Raw genomic sequence first — 16,619 nt, forward strand, 5'->3', positions numbered from 1 at the left:
GAGTGTCCGGGGCGGCTGTGTGCCTCTAACTGGCCACATGCAGCACTGGCTCCCGGAGATACAGAACTACAGGGAGGCAGCAATGGCTGTGTCCCGGCGCCCGACATTTTCCACATCAGTAGTATAGTTTGAAGTCTGATAAATCGATACCTCCTATGTTGTTTTTATTGCCTAGGATTGATTTTGCTATATGGGGTCTTCTCTGGTTCCATATGAAGCATAAGATTATTATTTCTATATCTGTGAAAAATGATGATGGTATTTTGATAGGGATTACATTGACTCTGTAGGTCACTTTGGGTAGTATAGATATTTTAACAATGTTGATTCTGCCAATCCATGAGCATGGTATATTCTTCCACCTGTTTACATCCTCTGCTATTTCCTTCCTCAGTGTTTCATAGTTCTCCCTGTAGAGGTCTTTTACCTCCTTAGTTAAATATATTCCTGGGTACTTTATTTTCTTTGTTGCTATTTTGAAGGGGATTGAGTCTTTGATTTGGTCCTCACTTTTATTGTTGTTGGCATATATGAATGCCTGTGATTTCTGTGTATTGATTTTGTATCCTGAGACTTTACCAAATTTGTTTATCAATTCAAGGAGTCTCTTGGTTGAATCTTTGGGGTTTTCTAGGTGTAATATCATGTCATCAGCAAAGAGTGAGAGTTTGATCTCTTCTGCTCCCACTTGGATCCCCTTAATTCTGCTTTCTTGTCTGATTGCTGTAGCAAGGACTTCTAGCATTATGTTGAATAGAAGTGGAGCTGGTGGGCAACCTTGTCTTGTTCCAGTTCTAGGTGAGAATGCTTGCAGTTTTTCCCCATTCAGTATGATATTGGCTGTGGGTTTGTCATATACGGCTTATATCATTTTTAGGTAAGCCCTGTCTATGCCTATTTTGTTGAGTGTTCTTATCATAAAAGGGTATTGAATTTTGTCAAATGCTTTTTCTGTGTCTGTTGAGAGGATCATATGGTCTTTGTTTTTGCTTCTGTTTATCTGGTGAATTACATTTATAGATTTGCATATGTTGAACCATCCCTGCATCCCTGGGATGAAGCCCACTTGGTTGTGATGGATTATTTTCTTGACAAGCACCTGGATTCGATTGGCTAGGAGTTTGTTGAGAGTTTTTGCATCTATATTCATAAGGGATATTGGTCTGTAGTTTTCTTTTATTGTTGCATCCTTTCCTGGTTTTGGTATCAAGGTTATGTTCACTTTACAAAATGTGTTGATGAGGATTCCATCCTTCTCCATGTTGTGGAATAATTTCTGCAGGATAGGCACCAGTTCTTTGTAGGTGTGGTAAAATTTGGGTGTGAAACCATCTGGTCCAGGACTTTTCTTTTTAGGAAGGTTTTTTATTGCTGTTTCAATTTTAGTACTTGATATTGGTCTGTTCAGGTATTCCATTTCTTCCTGGTTGAGCCTAGGGAGGCTGTGTGTTTCTAAAAAATTGTCCATTTCCTACACATTTTCCGGTTTGTGTGCATAGAGGTTTTTGTAGTAAAATTATATCTTGTATCTCTGTGGCATCCATTGTAATTTCTCATTTATTGTTCCTGATGGAGCTTATTAGAGATTTTTCTTGTCTGCTTTTCATTAGTCTAGCCAAAGGTGTGTCAATTTTGTTTATTTTTTCAAAGAACCAACTTTTTGTTTTATTAATCTTCCATATGGTTTCCCTGTTGTCAATTTTGTTTAGTTCTGACTTGATCTTAATGATATCACTTCTTCTGCTGGGTTTGGGGTTGGTCTGTTCTTCTTTTTCCAGCTCTTTGAGATGATTCATTAGGTTGTCTATTTGTGATCTTTTTGACTTTTGGATATAGGCATTTATGGAAATGAACTTTCCTCTCAGGACTTCTTTAGCTGTGTCCCACAGGTTTTGATAACTTGTGTGTTGTTTGTCATTTAGTTCAAAGAATCTTTTGATTTCCATCTTGATTTCCTCGTTTATGAAATGATCATTCAGTAGAAGATTGTTTAGTTTCCGTTACTCTGTGTAGAAATGAGAGTTCCTGTTAGGGTTGATTCCTACATTTATTCCATTGTGATCCAAAAAGATACATGGTATAATTTCTATTTTTAAAAATTTTTTGAGACATACTTTGTGTCCTAGGATATGGTCAATCTTAGAGAATGACCCATGAGCTGATGAGAAGAACGTATATTCAGTGGTTTGGGGGTAGAATGTCCTGTAAATGTCAGTCAGGCCCATTTGTTCTAGAGTTCTGTCTAAGTCCATTATTTCTTTGTTGATTTTCTGTTTGGAGGATCTGTCCTGTGCTGTCAGTGGGGTGTTAAAGTCTCTGACTATTATGGTGCTGTTGTTTATCCATTTGTTTAGATCAAGTAGAGTTTGCTTTATGAATTTGGGTGCACCAAGGTTGGGTGCATATATATTTAGAATTGTTATGTGTTCTTGTTGAACTGTACTGTTCACCAGTATATAGTGACCTTCTTTGTCTTTTATTACCTTTTTTGATTTAAAACCTAAGTTATCTGTAATCAGCACCACCATGCCAGCTTTCTTTTGGCTTCTGTTTGCTTGAAATATTGTTCCCTACCCCTTTACCTTTAGTCTAACTGCATCCTTGCAGGTTAGATGTGTTTCCTGAAGGCAGTAGATATTTGGCTTGTATTTTTTTTATCCATTCAGCCAGCCTATGTCTCTTGAGTCAGGAGTTCAAGCCATTCATATTTATTGAGATAACTGATGGGTGGGGCAGATTTCTGTTCATTTTGTTGGGTTGAACTTTGTTGCTTTGTTTTCTCTCTTGAGCCATTGTGGTATCTGGGCTTTGATCTTTAGCTTTTGAGTAGATTTACATTTGTGAGTGTTTATTGTGCTGATCCATGGGTAACACTGTTTTGAGTACTTCTTGAAGGGCTGGTCTTGTCTTGGTGAATTCCCTAAGTCTTTGCTTATCTAGAATGTCTTGATTTCTCCTTCATATACAAAACTTAGTTTTTCAGGGAATAAGATTCTAGGCTGGGCATTGTTCTGTTTCAGAAGAGTCAGAATGGGGCCCCAGTCTCTCCTTGCTTGTAAAGTTTTAGTTGAGTAGTCTGACGTTATTCAGATTGGCTTTCCTTTGTATGTTACTTGCTTCTTTTGTCTTACAGCTCATAGAAAGCCTCATTAGTTGATATTTTGGTCAGTCTGATTACTGCATGTCGTGACGTGTTTCTGTTTGCCTTGAATCTCCCAGGGGTCCTCTGAGCTTCTTGAACTTGTATATCTAGATTTTTAGCAAGGTCTGGGAAATTTTCCTCTATTATATCTTCAAATAGCTTTTCCAACCCTTGAGTGTTTTCTTCTTCCCCTTCTGGTAACCGTATGACCCTCACATTAGGTTTCTGCACATAATCCCACATCTCTTGTAGGCTTTGCTTTTTTCTCTTGCTTCTCTGCTCTATCTCTGTGACTGATTTATTTAATTGGAAAGTGTTATCTTCAATCTCCAGGATTGAAGATACCCTGTTCTTGAGGATTTCCATTATGTTTTGTAATTCCCTGAATGGAGTCTTCATTTCCAGGAGTTTGGCTTGATTTTTCTTTATTATTTCAATTTCTTCAGTGAATTTTTGTTCCAGGTCCTAGAATCTTTTTGTGTTTTCTTTGTGTTGGTTATCCAGTTTTTCTTGCAAGTCATTGAATTTTCTTATGATCCATGTTCAAAATTCTTCTTCTGTCATTTTAGTGGTCTGATTTTGGTTGATGTCCATTTCTAAGGGGCTGGTGTTCCTCTTTGGGGGTGTGATTTCCGTTTGAGTCTTCATATTTCCAGAGTTCCTTCACTGATTTCTTCCCATCTGTATCAGTTGTTGCTTCTTACCTTTAGGTTTTCCTTTGGATAATGACATGCCCTGTTTAGTCTCTGAGCCAGTAGGTGGCATTTGTGGGTGCAATTCAACCACACCCTGTATGATGAGTCAGTAGATGCCATAATAGGGTGTGCAGAATGTCCTGTCAGTAGGTGGCACTTGCTGGGAGGAGCAGGCTACACTCGTGTAACCAGCTCTTGTTCCTATAGAGAGGCACTCTAATGCCTCAGGTGTTGGGTAGGGCCCTGGGACTTCCAGGTGTGTCCTTATTCTCCACCTCAGTGAGGGCTGGTCTGGGAGTGAGTCTGGGCGGAGCTGGGTTGGGTAAGCCTGCCCTCAGGCACCACCAATTAGCAGGGGTCAAAGTTCTGTTCTCTGCTTCTGGGAAAAGCTGTCAGGGAGGGGCTGGAATGGCCCCACTCAATCAGAAAGTCTGCGTGTGACAGTGGGACTGTCTGAGACCTGCAGTCTGGAGCAGGCGTTGCTCCTTTCCACCCTCCCCAACTCTGCGGCTTCTCCTGGCCTCTGCCAGCAGGCCAGACCTCATGCCACCGGGTCTCCCCTGGCTGTGATGTGGTCTGGGAGGTTCCCTGAGCAGGGTTGCCACCTGGGCTGGGCTCATGGCCCTGCCTTGGGAGGAGGTTTGCCCTCAAGCATGCTGATCTGCCCTTTAAGGCACACACACCTTAGTAGGCTTGTTCACGAACATCCCTTCTGTGCCCTGGGCAATGCGAGACCTGGGTGCATGGGATCTGGTCAGCAGGTCTAACCTCTGGGCCCCAGAATTCAATCCTTGACTCCACCAGGGAGAGGAGTCCAGTCCTAATTCATCCACGGGGAGCCCAAGCTGGGTCAATGTCTCTCAGCCTTAGGGTCTGCCCCGTTCTCCTGGGATCTCCGGGCCAGCAGCACCTGGGAGGGCTGGCGGGTAGGGAGCTTACCATCTGAGTACCCCTCAGTCAGCTGAAGGGCCCCATAGGGGAAGGTCCCGTTCCCTGGAGGTGCCTCCAGCTGGTGGCTATTTGTCTCTCTGGGCAGCCGCAGACAGGGAAGGGGGAGGAGAGAATGAAGCAGTATGGCACCTGCCGAGCAGCTTGGGTCTGTGCACACGGAGGTGCCCCGAGGGAGTTGGGAGCCTGGTGCTGTGTCCACTACAAGCTTACCACTCACTGGTGGTGGCCGTCTCTGGGCTGGTGTCTGCAGGTCTCTCCACCCGCTGGGGAGCCCACCAGCAGTCCGAGATGCAAGGGATGGGAGAGTTAACTGCTCTGCCTACTCTTGCCGCTGGTCTCCAGGCTTCTCAGTAGGTCTCTGCTTCCAGTTCTTCTCTGCAACCTCCTCCCGCGAAGTCTCCCATAGTCTCCGGTACCCCTCCTTCCAACCCTCATCCGATGTGTGCTCTTCTGCTTGCTTCATTCTTCTAATTTCTTCTAGAATCTGTCTTTTTTGCGTAGACACTGGTGGTGTCTCCTCCGCCATCTTGCTCTGCCCCCCCTCCTCCAGTGTTATACACTGCTTGGGGTTACACACAGCCAATCAACTATGAGCATGAGGAATTACCCAATCAGCGGTGGGATTCAAAAAGCGTCCAAGTTGGTCTCCTGCAAGTAAAAAGCAGAACAGAGGTTAGTGGAGGCTGGACGTGGAAGGATGAAGGAGGGGATAAACAGAGATTTATCAAAGAGTACCAAAGTGCAGCTAGATAGGAGGAATAGGTTCTAGTGCTCTACAGCACTGTGGGATGACTATAGCTAACAATAATAGAGGATATTGAATATTTCCAACACAAAGAAATGATAAATGTTTGAGATGATGGATATGCTAATTACCCTGATCTGATCACTATACAGTGTATCTATCAAAACATCAGTATGCATCCATAAATATGTACAGTTATTGTGCCAGTTAAGAAAAAGCTTACTCGGCAAGGGCAATATACATAACCTTAACATTTGTACCTCCATAATATGCTGAAATTAAAAAAAAAAAAAAAAAGAAAGAAAAAGCTTTCTTTCTTTGGCATCTATGAGCCACATGACCTTGAGTGAGTTATCGACTTCTGTGTGTTTCAGACTTCTCATTTGCAGAACCAGGATAAAAACCTACCAGGATTTGGGGGACGATGAAACAAAGCATGTAAAGGCTTTTGGACTCTGGCCTGTATTAAGCAGTTCATGAATGTGAGCTAAACAGCTTGGGAAGATTGATAATGTCTTTCTCTGACCCCATAAATGTCCTCCTACGGAACGCACAGGAAAGGATGTACTTGTGTGAGGCATTTTCTTACAGAGAATGGCAAACATCAAGAAGCTCTTCATTCAGCTCCTCTTATCAAACAGTATTATAGGCTTTCCTGGCATGCATGATATGGATGCACTCTGCCTGGCTTTAAACACTGATGTATTGTTTATGCTTAGCACACCTCTGCGAACTTTCTAAACAAAGTCCTAGTCAGGTGATTTCTAGTGCTGTATGGCACTGTAGGATGACTACATTGCATATGGGTCACTGAAGGTCACATGATGTAAAGGGACCAAATTACCCAGAGTTAACCAGGCAGGCAGGCAGGCGTCCTTGCTTCATGTGTCATGCCTACAGGTGAATAAGTAATTACCAGGGGAATAATTTTGGTGGCACTGCTTCCAAGAGCAACTGCTACTACTGGATAAGGGATTTTTGAGGCTTGGGATTATAGCTGTTTAATAAATTAAAAAATAATTAGCACCTTTTTACAAAATATCGTGTATCAAATTTCATTGGAAATCAACCCTGTACAAGAATATAGAAGGGTGAAAACCAGAAGTATCAAAAGGAAATATCCCTCAGATTTAATGTTTGTCTGGGGGAGTGTTAATATGGACACAGGTACTTACTTCCTTTCTCCCACCCCCATGCGTGGCCACCATTTGCAAATATGACTCTGTTACCCTGTGTAGTCTCTCACCCAACCATACCTACCAAGACTAATTTCCAGGCACCACTTGGATGGGAAGGTGTGGATGGATGTTGTCTTTTGTTAGAAACAGCATTGTTCATTCATTCATTTATTCACTTATTTTTGTTATCTTTTATCAGTTCATTAAATAAAAAGTGTTAGTTATCAGAAAACATGCTGGGCAGCCCCAGGGGTTATAAAATCCCCCTTGACCTCATCGTGCTTATAGTCTTGTGGAGAGAAGGATGTAAACAGAATGGAAATACCATGTGAAAGTCTCAACACCAGAGGACCAATGAGAAAACTGGGCAACAAACTCTGGGAGTTTAGCAAACTCTATCTCACTCAATCTCTATTCCTGGGAGAGGTTAGCAGAGTTCTTCACCGGGACATTTGAGCTGGACTTTAAAGCATGAATAGGATTCACTACGTAAAGGAGTTAAAAAAGCACATTCCACCGAGGCAGGGGGATCACTTGAGTCCAGGAGTTTGAGACCAGCCTGAGCAACAGTGAGACTTGTCTCTACAAAAAAATAGAAAAATTAGCCAGGCATGGTGGTGCACATTTGTAGTCCTGGCTACTTGGGAGACTGAGGCAGGAGGATCACTGGGGCCCAGGAGTTTGAGGTTGCAGTGAGCTATGGTGATGCCACTGCACTCTAGCCTGGATGACAGAGCAAGGCCCTATCTCAAAATAAAATAAAAGCACATTCCAGGTAGAGGGAAGACTAGAAGCAGGTAAGATTATGGTGGGCTTGGGGAACAGCAAGAGGTATGACGGGACTGCTGCAAAAGAAGAGCCTAGAAAGGGAGTTGAGGTCAGGTTGTGCTGGGCCTGTAGGACATGAAAAGCAGTTGCCCTGTATCCCCTAGCAGCGCTGCTGAGAAGCAGAGAGGAATGACTCCATCCGATTTGCACGGAATGGATGTAGAAGCAGCTGGAGCCAGGTCCATGGGGAGATGAAATACTGGCTGCTCGTGTGAATATAGGCTGATGTGTGCAATGGCCCTCCAGCCTGTCCCCGTGCTAGAAGCCCCAGCGTGTCTTAATTTATCAATGAACCAATTGGCCACTTTATGTTTTGAGACACTCCTGAATAAGGCATCAGGGAGTTGACTTTGGGGAGGGCAAATGACCCTTGCCACCAGACAACACAGAGATCATAGTGCAGGGAGTTCAGGGAGAGTCCATGCTCTTGGGCTACATGTGACTGAAGTTCTTTCTGCATGTTATTGCCAACATCTTGGTTTCTAATAAGTCTAACAGTGGCCTCAGAGGAAGGATCTTGAGATCCTCTGGGTTTTCACCTCCTATTTCCCCACGAAGATAAACACTTTGTGAGTTCAGTGGTGGGAAAAGTCACTGTGGTCAGAGAAGGTGTCCCAAAAGCTCTCAGATGGAACACAGGCTAGAAAGATACATGGAAGCTTCCAGAGATAGACATGGTAAGAAAGGGCAGGGTAGCAGGGGCAACTGGGCCGAACAAAAAGGTGGAAGCAGAAGAGGGAAAGGTTTGCAGGTTCCAGTGAGTAGAGTAGAGAAGCCCCCATGGAATAAACTAAAATAGCCATGAATACAGAGCACTTTTTATGTGCCAGGTGCTTCTATACGTTATCTGTAGTCTTTGCCCCGCTCTATGAGGAAGGTGTAATTATCCTCACTTATAGTTGAAGAGAAAGATGTTAAAAGAGGTTAAGGACTTGCTCAAGGTAAAGCCCTTCTGGCTATAAAGCCCACCCTCCCCACACATCCACACTCCTTGTAAGCCAGTCCCGGGACAGAGAGCTAGAAATGTGTGCAGGCATGGGGAGTTTGAAAGCATCGCCCTTTAGTAGTGGGAACCAGTTAATACTACCCCTACTGCTACTGATGATGATGATGATGGTGATGACATCGGCTAACACTTATTGCTCATTCGCTTTGTGTTGGGTATTATACCAGGCATTTTGCATAACTGATCTCATTCAATCTCTATTCCATTCCCCTGAGGATAGAATGACTACCACTATTTCAGAATTCAGAAACTGAGGCTCAGAGAGGTTCAGTAACATGCCAAGATCACATAGTATGTTCCAGAAGAGGGTTTGGCCCCCATAGTGTTCCCCTGGTATTCCAGGGCCGGGGGGGGGGGGGGGCTTTAACCTTCTCCCTTCATTATTGTGTCTCAAGGTTCCTAAGGAAGTGAGTGCACATGAGCAAGGGTGGAGGGGTAGAGGCAAAAAGGAAAAGACCAGAGCGGTGCATCTGAAAAGCCTGGCCTGCCCCGGGGCTGGGAGAGGGCTGAGTAGGGCTGGAGCCTAGGAAGGCAGAGCTAGCCATCCTGTGGGGACAGCCTTGAGATAGCATCTTATTTTTATTGTATCCTGTTAGTGCCAGCTAAGCACCCAGAACAGATGGTGCTCAGTGTGAAAAGAAGGCAGCGAACTTCTCTGCATGACGGCATGCTGGAGGTCCAGGCCAAGGAGGAAGCCAGTCTCCAGTACCGACTGTGGACAAAGATCTTCTGCTCCACTGGGGTGGATAAGCTGGCTTGCATATTGAAGAGGCCATATTTAATTAAATTAAGTAGTTAGATTAAGTTAGCTTAATATTAAGACATGCACACAGTATAAAATATAAAACGTAAGAAGGATGCACTGTGAACGGTAAAACTCCCTCTTGCCCTTATCTCTCAGTTACCCTTCCTGGAGGCAGCCTTGGTTGCTGGCCAGATATCCTGCGCATCCCATCCTAAGCATAAATTAATAAGTATGTATTCATTTTTGGAACATAAACGCTAAGACCGGTTTGAAATGATATTTACCTCGAGGTTTTTGACTGTATCTCTACAAAAGACATTTTGCAAAGCATTTTAACATTTCAGATGTTTGCAATGATCACATTTTCTAGAAGCTGAGGAATTACTCATTTTGCACCTACAGACTCATGCTTCTCTTAAAGCTCAGTGAAGTGTCTCCATGTGAAAGGAATACAGGAACTTCAGATAGTCTTTTTCTTTGTTGAATAAATAAAATATATTTGGAAAACCATCTTAAGGCTTAAGGCTTTTGGCAGTCGAGTCCCTGGGAAATGGTTTGGAAGGAGCTATTATGTTCAATTGTGTTAATCTCTCAGGCCCTTGCATAGAATTTTGACTTTTCAAATGGTTGCAGCAATTACTTTTTCTAGAAGCTAAGGTATTATACTTGGAGAAGCTACTTGAAAAATAATCTCACAGTTAAGTTTTAAGCTATTCTTACATCTATTGTGTCTTTTTATTGTACTGACTGTGGGGATAGGAAATCACCCACGGTTAGATCAGCCACAATAACATTACCAGGTACTGTCAGGAGAGGTGTTTGAAAAGGAAATCTAATTTTAGCCTTCATCTTGAGATTTTGGGCAGTTTTTGTGCCCTGTGCCTTTGAAACTATAATTGTCAACAACGTATCTTTGAGAGCGGGGGGATGGGGGAACCCACTCTTTTGTTTGTGTATTATTATAACACTATAAAATGGTCACATTTCCATGTAATTTTGGAAAATGCACTGCCACTTGCTGATTTATTGATGAATACTGTTCCCACAGAGGAAATGATAGGAATTGTTGAAGAATGAACTGCTAAGAATCCCCTTCTCTGTTCTCTGGACTGCCTGCCCCAATTATAAGCACATACCTCTAGCTGAGATTTCTTGTTTTCTGTTCACGGGGACTCCACAGAGGTAAGAGGTCACTGGACTTCCTAATATCAAAAAAACTCAAGTCTCAGTGAGAGCAAAAATAAAAAGGTTGATCTACACCATGTTTTATATTTTATATCAAGTCATGCTCATAATAATACTATATGATCATATTTGTATTCCTTTCCATTGATATGGAAATTGATACTCAGGGAGGTTAAATAGCTTGGCCAAGATCACAGCAGCTTTTTAAAATATGGGATTTTAATATAGGAATGAATGACTACAAAATTATTCTTCTTCCAGCAAACCTTGTTACCTGCCAAGCCAAAAGCTTGCCAGGGGTCCTCAAACTTTTTAAACACGGGGCCGGTTCACTGTCCCTCAGACTGTTGGAGGGCCGTTGGAGAGTGCAGCACACATTCCACACATGCGCACTGTGGGCCCGGAACCAGTCGGCTGCTAAGCAGGACAGGCAGCGGCAGCAAAAACACCCGGTGGGCCTGATAAATGTCCTTGGTGGGCCGCATGTGGCCCGCAGGCGGTAGTTTGAGGACGCCTGGTTTAGGCTCTATCTACTGGGGCATGATGCTTCTTCAAAGTGGGTGTTTGTCATTAAGAAAGGAGCTAAGGGTATAGTACTTATGCTGGCCTCTGTACCCCTTGTCCCCCATCCTTGAAGCTTTGTTCAAGGATGTTTGAGCACAAGGAAAGTGACTTCTCAATGGATCAGAAGGTTAGTGTAAAGTCATGAAGCCTCCTTTATCTCTTCATTTCCAAATCTCGTTTTGTCCTGTGGTTTTGCAGTTTTACATGCAAAAATCTCTAAGTCCTGTTGGAGGTAGTGTTAAATGAGGGAGTGGCTGGCTTTGGGTGTCTGTACTTCTGCTTTAAAGAGGGCAGTTTTGAAGCAAGCTTTTCTGCAGGTGGGAGAGATTGGGTAAAGAGTAACAGAGGGGTTGCAGGCAGACCAAGAGTATAATTAGCACCTTCTCTCTAATAGCAAGCAGAGAAGAAGGAGGCAGGGCAGGCTCAGAGGAGAGAGGGCAGTAACTGATCTTCCCCCCCATATCTCTGATGCTCTCACCAGTTATCTGACACCTGGCTTGGCTCCTGGTGAGGAGTTGATCCATCTTTGTATTTTTGCTCTGAATCCAAGCTGTATATTGGAAAAAAGAAACTCAACTATTAAGTACTCTATTATCTTGACAATGAATTGTATTTCTTGTATTTTCACCTAAGAAAAATGTCAGCCCAAAAGTGTGTAGAAAGCACGCTGAAACACTACTCTTCACAGCTGTGATCATCTATGATTAAAGAAAGCTTCTCTATAGGACCTTAGTCGCCACAAACAGGTATCGCTGCTCACCTGGGGACGGGTGTTACCTCAAAGGCAGTCAGAGTTTTGTGGAATATTGAGAGAAGTATTGCTTCATTTCTCGGAGACCTGGCCTGACATCTATTATGCAGGTGGGTATATCCAGGTACCCAAGCAGACCTGGAGGTGGTCACTGAGTTCTACTGCTGGTTTTGGCTCCGATCTTTGCCAATCCTCCCCCATCTGCCTGGGAAATTAGGCTTTTCTGATCCCGCAGCATTGCCTGCTCTTGCAGATGTCTCTCAATCTGTCCTCTGCCTTCCCTTTTCTCTATAACCAGAGGATTGACAGTCTAATAGGGACCTCAAAACATCAAACTTACATTTTAACGTTTACAGCAGCATCCTTCAGCTCTTTAGTTTTATGCTGGTTGGCTGTGTTGTTTAGCAGTTTTAGGCAGGATTTGCAAGACTATGGAAGCTGCATCTCTTATAGATCCGGTGCAAGGCTGGCTGTGAAAAAGCAGGAGTTGCAAACAGCATTAGACCTTCAGATAGCAGCTGTGAGCACTTATCAAAGGGCACCGTCTTTGTGAGCTCAGTGTGGAAAGGGATGCTGGTTCCACGGAGGTCTTTGCAGCTGATAATCACTATCTTTAGGGCCATCTTTGGGGAAAAAAACTTGACAACCATATAAATCTTACATTTTTATAGCACTTCAATCTTTTTTTCAAAGTACTCTCACATCTATTATCCCATCTTGACCTCCCAAGGAAACTGTGAGTTGGGCACAGCAAGTATTTCTACCCTGATTTCACAGATAAGACACAAAGAGGTTAAATCACACAGTAAGGCAGGAGACTGGGGCTAAACATCCATGTCTGATGTTAAGACTCCTAGTCTCTGTACTGAAAAAACACGCCCCTCTTTTTATTCTCTGCAATCTAGCTTCTGCTGTCACCACTCTACAGAAGTCACTTTCTTATTCTTCTTCATTGTCAAACTTCCTTTCAATAATTAATTATTTAAATTGAAAAATAAAAATTGTATCTATGTATGGTGTACAACATGAGGTTTTGAAATATATGCATACATTGCAGAATGGCTAACTGGAGCTAATGAACACATGCTAGAATCACTTACTTTTAAAGCATTGTTTCTTGACTCTACCTGCGTATTACAGTCACCTGAGCCACTGAAAAGTAACACTCATGCCCAGGTTCCTCCTAAGACCAATGCAGGCAGGAGCTTGGGGATAGCTCCCAGGCACCTGTGTGCTTTAAAGCTCCTCAGGTGATTGTGATGCACAGTGAGGATCAAAAAACATTGCTAGAAGCTTACCACTGGCAACCCTTGCTGTCAAATTCAATGACTTTTTCTTTGCTACTAGCCTGAGGCCATTTGACACTAATTCCTTCTTTAAACTCACTCCTGTTTTGGCTTCCATAAAGTGACACTCTCTCAGTTTTCTGTTCTTCTCTGATGGCGCCTTCCTGCCTTATTTTCTTGTTCACCATCTTTGCTTTGTCTTCCCAAACAGCTTCACTCTTTCCCCTGCACAGTCCTCTGCACACAGGACACTGGGGACGGTTTGTGGTGGCGGTGGGGGGTTGTGCAAAGGGTCATTTATTTTCAAGGGCTTAGACATTGGAATGTACACTGCGCAAGGGCAGAGGCTTTATTCTGATCATTGCTGCAGCTCTAGAAGCTAGCACAGTGCCGGCCACGGGCTCAATACCTGGACGATCACATCAACACGACTGAATCTCATCCCTCTGTCTACAGTGCTGAGCTGCATTCTTGTTCTGCCCCTGTAATGCCATTCTTTGGATGTGCCACCAGCTTCCCTGTCGCGCCCGCCTCGCCAGCAAGGAAGACGCGGCAACTGGAGTTCTTCTGACAGTGCTTTAATGGGGTTCCCTTTAGACTTACATGATGCGGAAGACCCTGAGCACAAGCTCTCACACACTTATATACTCTAAGGAAGGAGGGAAGTGATGGGGATAGGTTAAAAGCGCGCGAGGGTTATTACTGATAGGCCAAGCTAAGATCCTTCATATGCATACTTATAGAACAGGCCAGGACTTACTCTGCGCATGCGCTGAACTTGTTTACTACAGGCGGGCCACCGGAAATCGGCGCCATCTTGTAATGGCGTTGTCACCCCGCCCCACACTTCCCCCAACCAACCCATTCAAAACTGAACACATCACCTTCCTTCCTCCTATACAATAGTTCTTTTAAATGTTCTACATCCACTTCCCTGCTTCCAATAGCCTTATCCTTCCAGTTCTTTGGGTCAGCTCTGTCATCTTGCCTTGCATCATGGTCTCTTCACTCAGCTGATGCTGCCCTGCCCGTGGTCCCTGGTGGAGAAGCAGTGCCAGGCTGTGCTGTGGGAACTGACTGGCCAAGAGTGGGTCCACCAATCCACTGGCCAATTGCCCATATGGCAACCAAGGAGAAAGGCTCCTAGGCCCCTCTGGAACATGGAGGGAGAACACAGAGAACACTGAATGGCAGATATGGAGGAACTATGAGTGTGACCTTGTGGGCCAACTTGCTTGGACATCAAATGGCTTTCCAGGTTCAGTTCCAGGTCCATGAATCCTTCATAGAAATCTGATTTTTCTTAAGGTCACTGACATGAGACTCTGTTCTGGCAACATCCACCTGTTACCAAGTATATTAACATTAGTACTAATATTTCTTCCTTTGAAAATAATGCTAATATATTTTTTTCAATTTGCCTCTTCCTTTCTTTTCGTAGCATCTATCTAAGGTCCTAATCACCTCCCACCTGAACCAGCTAATAACTTTCTAGCAGGTGTATTCCATCCTTACCTCCTTCGACCCATATAAGTAGCTATCCCTTCTGCCTGGACTTCCTGATTTTTTTGTCTCTAGCTTAATCATCTAGAAAACTCATATTCGTCCTTGTGGAAAGCTTTTTTGTTGTTGTTATTTGTTGTTTTTTTTTGAGATGAGGGAGGAAGAATGGTCCAGGGATTAAGTGTTAATAACAGAACGGGTCTGGAGTCAGCCTGCCTGGGCTTAACTCCAAAGACCAGCGAACTAACTTAATGACCTAAGAAAAGCCACTTAACCTCTCTGTGCCTCAATTTCCTCACCTTAAAATGGGAACTAGTAGTAACTGCGTCAGAGGACTATCGCAGGGGTGCGATGAGTTAACGTGTGTAATGCACTTAGCCCTGTGCCGGGCATTTACTAACTGTTCCAGATATGTTTGCTTTCTTATTGTCACATCCTCTAAGCAAGCCCCTCCTTCCTCACTCTCCAACAAAGAGTTAGAATTAGGTACTTCTTTTGTCTCTTCCCATCAATTTTGTGTTTTCTCATTATTTTACATCTTTGGGCTGCACAATCTCTTGCATACTAAATCTCATAGTTGGATTATTTCATTGAAACTTGGCTAATCCAAAAGCTTTGTACCTTCTACCTATTACCTCAGAACAGAGTGAGACTTCTGGTGGGTACCCGTAACAGGAACTGTTGGCAGACACCCCAACACCCATCTCCTCCTCAAGAGCAAGTCATGATGAGTCCAATTCCATTATGGTAACTCCATAGTCTTACCACATACTGCTTTGGGGGGAACATGAGTTTCTTCTGGCCAATGACACATGGAGGAAGGTGTCTGGGAGGATTTATGAGAAAGATGATTTTGTTTTTAAAATAAAACCTGAGGAAGAGCAGACCCTCTTCTTCCACTGGGCATTGTTTGTTGTGAGGTCTGGAATGCTGGCAGCCATTTTGTGACCATGAGGGCAGACAGCTGTGGACAAAGCTGACATTGAGGATGACACAGTGGAAAGTCAAAGAGAACTAGGTTGTTGAGGATGTTGTGAGCTATTGGGCTAATTGATCCTGCAGCTTCCCTTTGCCTGGACCTCTAGTGAAAAAAGTAAACGTTTCTTATTGTTCAAATCAGTTGAGTCTGGGTTTAATTTGGCCAAAGGCATCCTGACATAGCACTTGTATCACATTGTTTAAGCTTTGAGGTTTATTTTTAAAAAATCTGGCCCCTGGTCCATGCCCCTGGGACCTGAAGAGAAGCTTTTCCAAGAGTAATGGGTGAGGGAGGCACTTTCTCATCTCACCACCCTGCACCCGTCCTCTGCCCCTGCTCCCTCCTCCTTCAAGCTCAATGGGCTAAAGGTCTCCTGCCCATCTGGGAAAGGAGGAGGGAAATGAGAGTCGTGCCCAGGGAGCAGGGGCAGCAGAGTGAGGAGGAAGAGGGTGCAAGGGAACTCCATGAGCAATGACTGCCATTCCCAGGGGCCTCTGGAAGTCATGCCTGTCCAGGGACACTGGAGATGTCATTGCACTGAATTCTCACAGACCTTCCCAACAGCCTGCAGGTAATTACCATGTCCCCATCGCATCAGTGTAGAAACCCAGCACGTGGTGGGGCTGGGGTTCAGTCACTTTCATTTTGCTCCAGAAGCCCAGGCTCTTGCGTGCACCTGTGTGTTTCCCACGGGGTTTAGGGCTCGGGTCTCCTTCCCAACACAGCCTTTTCTCTGCTTCCTTCTTTGGGGCTTCCGTCTGCTAATCTGTAGTTCCTCCCAGGCATTGCCTGCAGTTCAACGGCACAGTTGTGGATTGAATTCTGTCCCCTCCCCCCCCCAAAAAAAGATATGCTCATGCCCTAACCCCCAGTACATGTCAATGTGACCTAATTTGGAAGTAAGGTCTTGACAGATGTAATCAAGGGAAGATGAGGTCATATTGGATTAGGGTGGGCTCCTAGCCAAGGACTGGTAGGTGTCCTTACAAGAGAGGAAAATTCGGACACAGAGACACAGAGGGAAGAGGTAATGTGATGATGGAGGCAGAGATCGGAGGGAT

This window comes from Microcebus murinus, chromosome 17 (genome assembly GCF_040939455.1).
Source record: "Microcebus murinus isolate Inina chromosome 17, M.murinus_Inina_mat1.0, whole genome shotgun sequence".
Lineage (NCBI taxonomy): Eukaryota > Metazoa > Chordata > Mammalia > Primates > Cheirogaleidae > Microcebus > Microcebus murinus.